General features: G+C 35.2%; 1 non-coding gene across 1 annotated transcript; it reads right to left on the bottom strand.

Moving 5' to 3' along the window:
- Positions 1-484: 484 nt before the first annotated feature.
- On the bottom strand, positions 485-555 carry TRNAG-GCC. Its single transcript has one exon. It is a non-coding gene; the product is annotated as a tRNA-Gly (tRNA).
- Positions 556-9867: the final 9312 nt, after the last annotated feature.

Here is a 9867-nt window from a genome sequence, read left to right on the forward strand (position 1 = left end):
CATTGACTTGATTATATGATGCTGGTCCTCAAAACTAGACTCCTAATGGGTTAAGCTCATGTTGCAATTCCAGGTAAGGCTCGGAAAAAACTAGATATGATCTGTCCGGCAGTGAGATTCGATCCCTGAAAAACAATAAAATAAATAATAGTAATAAGATTATAACCCAGTTTTAAAACTCTTAAAATTCCAAACAAACGTTGATTCTTAATTAAGTTGAAGTAAAATACAAATAAATTAATTAATTAAAACTTCAAATATTTTGATTCAGATTCATAAACCAAATATATTAAAGCCCTATATTATAACAATTTATTGACAAGGAATATTCAGAAACTACATTAGGCCCATTGGTAACTTGTTTTGTCTCTTTGTAAAAAGTAAAGAAAAATGTAAAAAAGAAAGCTCAGATACGCTTATATGATTCGAATTATCGAACTATTGTGATGACCCAACATCACGATAAGCGTTTTTCTTCATTGCATGCACCAGCCGGGAATCGAACCCGGGTCTGTACCGTGGCAGGGTACTATTCTACCACTAGACCACTGGTGCTTGTTGATATTTGCTTATGTTCGAAAAATATTTGAAGAATCAGACATATTTTAGTTGTATTTTAAAAGTTCAACAAGTCTACTCATCAACTTATGTTATGGCCGTTTAAGCCAGTTACAATTTCAAAAAGAAGTTTACTACTATCCTTTATAAACCTACAAACCCACTTTCATGTTTATTACAACCACTTTTAAATTTGACTCAGTTAAACAAATGGGCTAAATGACACATTTAAGTGTATTAAGATTATAGTTAATGTATTTATTACAAATTATATTACAGTAATTTTTTAACCCATCAAACAACCAACTCAACCGATAATCACCCCTATATACATATCATATACAACATGTAGAAAAAGATTTAAATATAAATGGTTGTTAACGTATATAGTGTAAAAATGATTTTAATAGGTTGCATATTTTTCATTGGTTATTTACTTCATGCCTAATTTTCAATTATTATTTTATTCATACATATACATAGTTACCTTTTATACATTAACTTACCACATAACATGTATCCACTAGTGTCACATCATCACATTTTCCCTTAGGTGGTGTTTGTTTTTTCTGCAGGAAAAGGTCTGCAGTCTGCGGACCACATCTGCAGAGAAGAGGTGGACCAAATGTCTGCAGTCTGCAAGGAAAAGAGAGTTTGTTTTTTTTACATTAAAACCTCTTCACACCATTGAAACCCACAGACTTCTCCTCTCTCTTCTCTCTCTCTGCCATCTACCACCACCACAACCATCCGCCACCACCACGTCGGCCACCACCACCGCCATCAAAACCCGCCGATCTCTCTCTCTTCTTTCCCTCTCTCTCTCCTGCCGCTCCCTCTCTCTCTGTCTCTCTGGTCTCTCTCTCTTCGTTCCACCACCGCCATCAAAACCCACCACCACCGCCGCCCCCCTCTCTTTCTACGTCTCTCTCTCTCTTCGTTCCACCACCGCCATCAAAACCCACCACCACCGCCGATTTAGGGTTTCGATTTAGGGTTTTGTTTGTGATGTCGATTTGGGGGTTTTGTTTGTGATGACGATTTGGGGCTGGAGCAGACTTGGAGATGGTGTCGGAGTGGAGCAGATGTCGGAGGTGGAGCAGAGGTGGTGGCGGAGTGGAGCAAATGTGGTGGCGGAGCAGGGAGGTGGTGGCGGAGCAGGGAGGTGGTGTCGGAGGTGGAGCAGATGTGGTGGCGGAGCAGGGAGGTGGTGGCGGAGCAGGGAGGTGGTGGCGGAGATGTGGGGCAGATGAATGTTTTGAAGAGGGTGAAGAGGTCTGCAGAGGTTAGAAGACTTGTGGACAGGTCTGCTTGGGGAAGAGGCCTCGCAGACGTTTTTGGTCTGCAGATCTTCAAGAAAACAAACACTCTGCAGGAACCTTATGTCTGCGCGCCTCTGCGCGACGCAGACATAAGTGCTCAGAAGAGCTTCTGGGAAAAAAACAAACAGCACCTTAGTGCCTAACGACATTGTTTACTACCTCGTGCTTAAGCTTGTTTTCTAACGAAGAACAAATAAAATGGGCCATGGATTTTTAACATATAACCCATTTAATGTCTTTTAATATAAGGAGGGATTGGTTTACAATGTTAGTTAACATGCCATGTTATTATTAACACTCTAAATGTTAGAGTACACCCCATGGCCAAACACAAAGGGAGAATTATTAGAATGCAAAAGTTTACTTGAATTTTAGTTTTAACATAAATAGACAGAAAAGTCTACTAAGATGGCTAAAATTTTATCTACCTTTGACATATGGTCTAGTTTTACCGTCTTAGTTGGCGGTGCTTATTTTCCTTTTCTAATTGGTCTTTTTAGATATGCCTTTTTTGGGTAAGGTTATTGTAAAAAAGGTTGAAAGTGTGAGAAATGTGAGAAATATTGTGGAGATGACATGTGTCCTAAATCTAAATTAATTCAAAAGGGTAAACAAGTAATTTTATCATTAATTCAATTAATTAAAAACTTCCCATAACCGCCACCTTAATTATAGAAACTAGATTTTTTTAAAAGATCTCTAAAAACACCATTCAGCAAGTATATAACACCGTTCAGTAATTATATAACACAATTCAGCAAGCATATAACACAATTCAACAAGTATATAACACCATTCAATAAGTATATAACACCATTCAGCAAGTATATAACACCATTCAGTAAGTATATAACACCATTCAGCAATTATATAACACCATTCAGTAAGTATATAACATCATTCAGTAAGTATATAACACCATTCATAGACTAAACATCTGATCGAAACATATTTTTTTTCTCTATATAAGTATAGCAATATGGTACTCAGAGTAGGAGAGTAGGAGTTGGGTAGAAAGCCTTATTTTCCTAGAAAGTCTAGGAAGCAATCAGAGCGTGACATGTGGCATTGAAGGATTTTATCTAAAAGGGCAATTGTGTAATTTGACATTTTATTTTAATTTTAGAATTTATATCTCATTAACTAACTATGCACGATTTGTGGTAACTGATTCTCCATGATTTGCGAATTACTACCAGATGTAAATATCAATCAAATTCTCATTCGTTCCTTTCACAATCTTGATCAACTTTATTCGTAAATCATTTTTTACGTGAGAGATAGTTATGGCTTCAAACACAATTCTTGATTGCGGATATGGCAAATACACTTCTTTTTCTGTTTATTATTATCTGGTCTGTATCGATTTTTAATTATGTCTGGAAACCACCAGAATGTTCTTGACGTTGTGTTTTAACAGCAAGCAGATTCATACAGTTGTGTTTTAGCATTCAGATTCATACAGTTGTGTTTTAACAGCAAGCAGATTCATACAGTTGTGTTTTAACAGCAAGCAGATTCATACAGTTGTGTTTTAGCATTCAGATTCATAAAGTTGTGTTTTAACAGCAAGCAGATTCATACAGTTGTGTTTTAGCATTCAGATTCATACAGTTGTGTTTTAACAGCAAGCAGATTCATACAGTTGTGTTTTAGCATTCAAATTCATACAGTTGTGTTTTAACAGCAAGCAGATTCATACGCTGTGTTTTACCATCCATGCTGGTAATGCTGGAGGATTTCTTGACGTTGTGTTTTAACAGCAAGCAGATTAATACGATGTGTTTTCTTGATGTGTTTCTTCAAGGATGAGAGAGAGAGAGAGAGAGAGAGAGAGAAAGGGAGAGAGAGAGAGAAAATTGCAAGAAATGTGGGGTGGTTATGGAATGACAATTATTTACATATTTAAAACAAACTAAATGACATATCTACCTCTGATTAATTAAATAATCATATTTTTAAGAAATACATATTACCAAAATACCACCAAGATGATCTCAACCATTAAACACACCCATTGGATGGCCCGGATCGCTTCCTAGACTTTCTAGGAAAAACACACTTTCCGTAGGATCCCCACTCATGGTACTCATATTAAAGATAAAAAAACGTTCGTTATTATGGTGTAATTTTTTTTTTAAATTACGTATAAAAAGTTATCGACGTTTAAAAAAGACGAGGGAAGTTACATGTGCATTATTAATGTTAGTTTCTTAATTTAAAAAATGTTAAATTTACCTATATACCCTTAATCTAGAAAATTAATATGTTTAATAGTAAATTATTTACAATTTTGCCATTATGATCTCAACCATTAAATTTCTTACCTTTCTCACAAAAAACCTTTTTTTATAGTAACCTCTACCTGCCTTTTTTTTTGCTAAAGCTAAAATTTAATGTTTGTTTTGTTAACTTTTTAAGTCGACTTGTCTGTTTTGGTAACTTTCTCTCGCTGATGAATCTAGCATGATCTCACCACCACCGCCATCTAATAAGGCACCGATATTTTATTAACTTTTTGAGTAATTTAATGTTTATGAAAAGTTTTGAATTATTATCGTAGAGATATTGTTTTAGTAATCATAATTAATGCGTTAATCTATACTATATACTAAAAGAAACCTGTTTTGTGACACTTGTCATTCTTTCATTTAATTGATTAAAATTAATAATAATAATAATAATAATATTTAATCTAATCTAATACAAATAATAATAATAATAATATTTAATCTAATCTAATACAAATTCTTATTATTAATTCAATAACCTATTGTTAAACTAAAACTTCAATAGAATCTTAAATCCTAGCTAAACAAGTTTCGAAATTCATAATAATATTAATATGTTAGACTAAATATATTATTGATATATATAACTAAAATTATTATCAATAATATTAATAATAGGTTTAGAATCAAATACAAATATTCAAAAAATAAGAAGTCGTACAAAGGGTATCAAATAGACTCTGATTGACCTCATTCAACCGACATTAGAGCCGTCTTATCGAACTCTACAACATTAATTATGTAGGATCGAGGACTGACCCGAACGAGTCGTTCAGAGGCAATCTCCTATGTTTCAGGTGCGGAATAACAAGAAACGTAGGTAGAAATAGCTTGTTCTTCACTTTAATCTACTGTTGTATTGATTTATAAACGTTTACAGCTCAAACGTCACACCGGCAGCACCTCGGTATGGAAATCACAAAAGTTACAAATGGATTCGCTTCAGGGGTTTATATAGTGATGAGGTTTCGCTTCAAGTGATATGATCACATAAGCGAAACCTATCACTTTGACATTCAAGCGAAACCTTCTAACAAATGACCCTTTAAGCGAAACCTTGACCTAAAACCTATACAATCTCATATTTTCTCGTATAGTATGCCCTAATCTATACAATACAATGTATGACTCGATCCAAGACGAAATCAACAGATGTAGTGCACCAACAGACTCCCCCTCAGATGTTGATGGAGTCGTACATCACCATGCTGTGACCTCATATCTTCAGTCTTGATCAGTCTCTGGGCTTTTCTTTCTTTTTCTTCAACAACAGACTCCCCCTCACGATTTGCTGGCATTCCTTTGTTCTTCAGCAACATCTTCAGGATCTTTGTCTGACCTTCACAGGTTCTCAGGATCAATCAACCAAGCTCAAACAGAGGACTTCAGAAATAGAAACCTGACATTCTATCTTCAGTTTCAAGATAAAACCTATACCTGCACAATCTTAACCCAGTAGTAAGATTTATAGTTTAACAAATTGAGTGTACTAATACTAACTCTCTCTCAAATCGATGTGCACCAACATAAACTCCTTCTCAAAATAACTCTTCCACAGATTATGATGAACCACTTGAAGATTTGACAGATATATTTTGATAATTTGAAGCACTCCCCCTCACAACAACGTCATCATGTCTAGCACTCGGAATTTTGAAAATCAGCTTTCCAATATCAGTTGTCGAAAATCTTTTTGAATTTTCTTAAAACTTTATACTAAAACACACACAAAATCTTTTTGTATTTTGTAAAAACGAAACATGTAATGCAGTAAAGAAATATTTACAGACAATATTTTTGTGAGTTCGTGTAAGAGGATCATATCAGTTTTAAACCATGTCACTAACACCGTTGAGCTTGATTACATTATCAGTTCAAAACAATTCACCTAGATTGTCAGTATATCGGTCCACTGAAATTTTCACACAAAGTTCAATTTATCCGAGATACGATGTTAATGTCTTAGATACTGACTTATTCGTGTGTCTCACTACTTGAATATACTCCCGTATCCAGATCCCAATATTCATTCTTACAGGTGAGTATACCACAGCTGATATCTGTATAGGGGTTAGATGCGAGGGCCGTGAGAGCTCAGGTCGATACTTCCGTATACGCAGAGAGATGACGGCTTTGACTTTTGGCGTGTCCCCTTTAGAGGATCTTTTTAATTTCAACAGCAGCGACTATCAATTTTATTGTTTCATCAGCTTGCTGAGGGTAATGCTATGTTTCAAGCTTTTTGCGGAAAGCATTATCCGGGGACTAGGTCAGTACTTCCATACAGCAGAAGTCCCGGGATAATACCCCAGATATCACTGAACATAAAGACCTAGTATCTCAGAATAAGGGACCTTTCAAACAAGATTTCAGGGGTTACCTATATATCCAAGTTTGTGTTAACCCACAGAACAAGCAAGTTTGAAATTTAGTTTATATCTCGTCACAATTTACTGAATGTGTAAAAACTTACTGACACATCCGTAGTAAGATTGTTTATCACATTTTATTTTTACATTTCTTTAGCATGTTGTGACAGCCTACTGATGTACTATCATTTCCTCTTTTCACAACAAAAACTCATTTTTGAATTTTATCATGTTTTTGGCTTTTTCGAATTTTCAAATGTTTTTGGATTTTCTGAAATTTTCCCTACTCCCCCTAAAATGCAAAAACATTTCAAAGGAAATTTGAAAACTACAAGACTCTTGACTCACTTGAAAACATGAAAAAAAAACAACACAAACTGTACAGAAACTTGACAACTGACATCGAATCACATCAAATCGCCATTCACTCGGCATAAACAATCTGAACTCCCCCTATCAACAAATCATTTTCTCATTTAGATCTCAAAACACATAAGTTTGTTTTAATCAAAATGATTTTTCCGGAAAATGAGTTTGTTTTTACCACTTGTAAGTTAGCATCATAAACGGGGATATGGTTCATCATCTTGTCTATTTTAACCACATTTAGTAAATCAAGTACAACTTAATGTCCCTGATTTACCATTCACAGTTCACAAACCTCTGTACCTCTTGTAAAAAAATACCACTTGTAATATCACAACCAATACCACTTGTAGGTATGGTAAACCAATACCACATGTAGGAATGTTACGTCTACACGTTATTCATCAAAATGCCGATTCCTGCTTCGCACTTACCAACCTGGAAGCTCCGGCGTAGTCCTACAACCTATAAAATTCAAACACTTATAAAAAATTTTCATACACAATCATCAAATATGAAAGATGCCGATTCATGATCCACTATATAAACTTGGGATCTCCGGCGTAGTCCTAAGACTATCATGGAAAGCAAACTTCCATCCAAGTCTTTTCAGACAAGTCTTTTCAGACTTGATGGCTTTCAACTCTTGCTCAGTGGGGTTGTATGTTGCCTTTTTAGTTGCATAAAAGTCTTTAACGCCCTTTGCCTTCCCACTCAACATTTTTCCAAAAATCTTTTTAACATTCCCGTTGAATGTTTTCTCGACATCAAAATCTTTTTTCTCATTGTAAAACTGGTTTGAAATCTCTGTTTTACCAACTTTCTTTTTTAATCTCCTCAAATTTCAGTGATGGAAAATCATCATCATTCACCGAAATCTTCTCCTCAACTTGTGGCTCTTCTGGCTTTGTGGAACCAGATTCATCGCCGACATTCACATCAACCTTTTTAGCAACCCACACTTGGTTATCTTTTCCTTTCTTTTCATACCTATTTTTCTTCGAACATTCACCAACCTCATAAGTTGAATTTTCAAAAACTTTAAGTTTTTCAGTTGGTGGTTCAATATCAACAACTTTTTCTTTTAATTTATGAGAAACTCCCTGTTTTGTTTTTGCATTCTTTGAACAATTCCATGCAATGTGACCAGCTTCATTGCATTTGTAACAGGTTCTAGTCTCTCTTTGATACACTACTTCATCTCCATTCTTTCTCTTTTCAGCCAGAAACTCTTGGTTTGACTGTCTCCAGAATGGTTTCTTCTGTTCCTCATATGAGCTTCCACCTGACACAAATTCTGTTTTTGTTTTAGAATTTTTATCATTTTTAAAATTTTCTGGTGGAACAAATCCTAAACCTTTCTTTTTGTAGCTACCATTTTGGTTAGGTTTCTTTTGAAAACCGGAACCAGAATTGTAAACTTTTTTCTTGTTTAACCGTTGTTGAACTCTTGAAGTGTATTTTTTAGATTTTTCAAAACTTTTCAAAACTTTCAATTCAGGAATATTAATCTCTATTAGTTTGAAAGTTTTATTAATCAATTCCGTTTTAATACTCATTATTGGAAACTCTTTATTGTAATATAATTTGTCAGAACCATTCAAAGTATAAACAATTTCGAATGTTTCATCATTCAAATTTGCCTTTGATAATAAAAACTCTTTACTATAAGACCGTTTGACCGATGAATTTTCCCTGTTGACTGATGAACTTGACTTTCCAGACTCAGACTTTGACTCAGATTCCTCATCAGTATCCAACACCTGATCGACCACCTTTTTGATTAAGTCAGACTCATGATCAGTATCGGACGAGGTAAACGTGACATCAATGTTATCTGGTAAAACGTCAGTTGTGTCGGTTTTTAGCGTTATATTGACTGCTTTTTCCAATTACTCCTCGTTTGGTTTTCTAGGAGAATACCCTTCCCAAATTGGAGGCGGACACTTGTTATAACTAATAGTCGGTTTCTTACCACAATCTTTCTTCTTTTTTGGCTTCTCGTCTTGAAAAGCTTCCATTCCTGCAACAGTTGGGTAAATACGATCAATGAGATAATCAGAACTAGAATAGCTAAGCAGTAAACGTCTAATCCTCTCATTTTCGATCTTCTCGGTCTCCAACTCTTGTTTCCACTTGGCACTCTCTTCGATGTAAAAGTTTATGGCTTTTTGCTTTGACATCATAACAACATTCATCATTGTCAGTGCTTGTTCTCTTTCTGAATTTGTCTTTTGGAGGCCAGTTACTGTTTTGTTCAAGACATCATACGATTCTTTCACATAGTTGAGGTTAAACAGTAACTGCTCCTTCTTCTTCTCATACTCAGCAATGATGTCGTCTTTTTTTTGCACAATCCTTGCAAGCTTCCAAACACTTTGTGCAAGGCTTGACAACTTCAACAATCTTCTCAACTTCGATTGTTTTTACAACTTCAATCACCTTTTCTTCTTCTTTCACCTTCTCAGCTTCAATTGTTTTCTCGACTTCAGTAATCTTCTCAGCAATAATTTCAACATTTTGATTCTGAACAACTTCTCCAATCTTCACTTGTTGTTGTTCTTTAGCAGCTCGTTTCTCATTCAGTTTCTCCATTCGTTCTGCAAAATAGAAATGAAAACTTTCAGGAGAAAGATGAGTTTTAGCAACATTAATATGTTTCTCTTCCTCATCATCACTGCTGATGTAACAACTCTCACTAAAATTAATATTTAGTATAATAATTATCCAATAAGGAAACCCTAATTGAGACACCCAAGTAATCCTGCACAATCCCTAAAAATTTCAGAACAATCAGAATCAGGATCAGGACCCCTAAAACTCAAGGGGGGGGGGGGATAAACCTAGGGGACAATTATCTAAATAAACTCGTTGTCACAATTGAAATTCGAAATCTGTTGACTCAGCTAGGCTAGTCCCACACGCGGCAAGCCTATAGCGATTAGGTGTCCCTTACGGACC

The sequence above is a fragment of the Helianthus annuus genome, chromosome 2, assembly GCF_002127325.2.
Source record: "Helianthus annuus cultivar XRQ/B chromosome 2, HanXRQr2.0-SUNRISE, whole genome shotgun sequence".
Taxonomy (NCBI): Eukaryota; Viridiplantae; Streptophyta; class Magnoliopsida; order Asterales; family Asteraceae; genus Helianthus; species Helianthus annuus.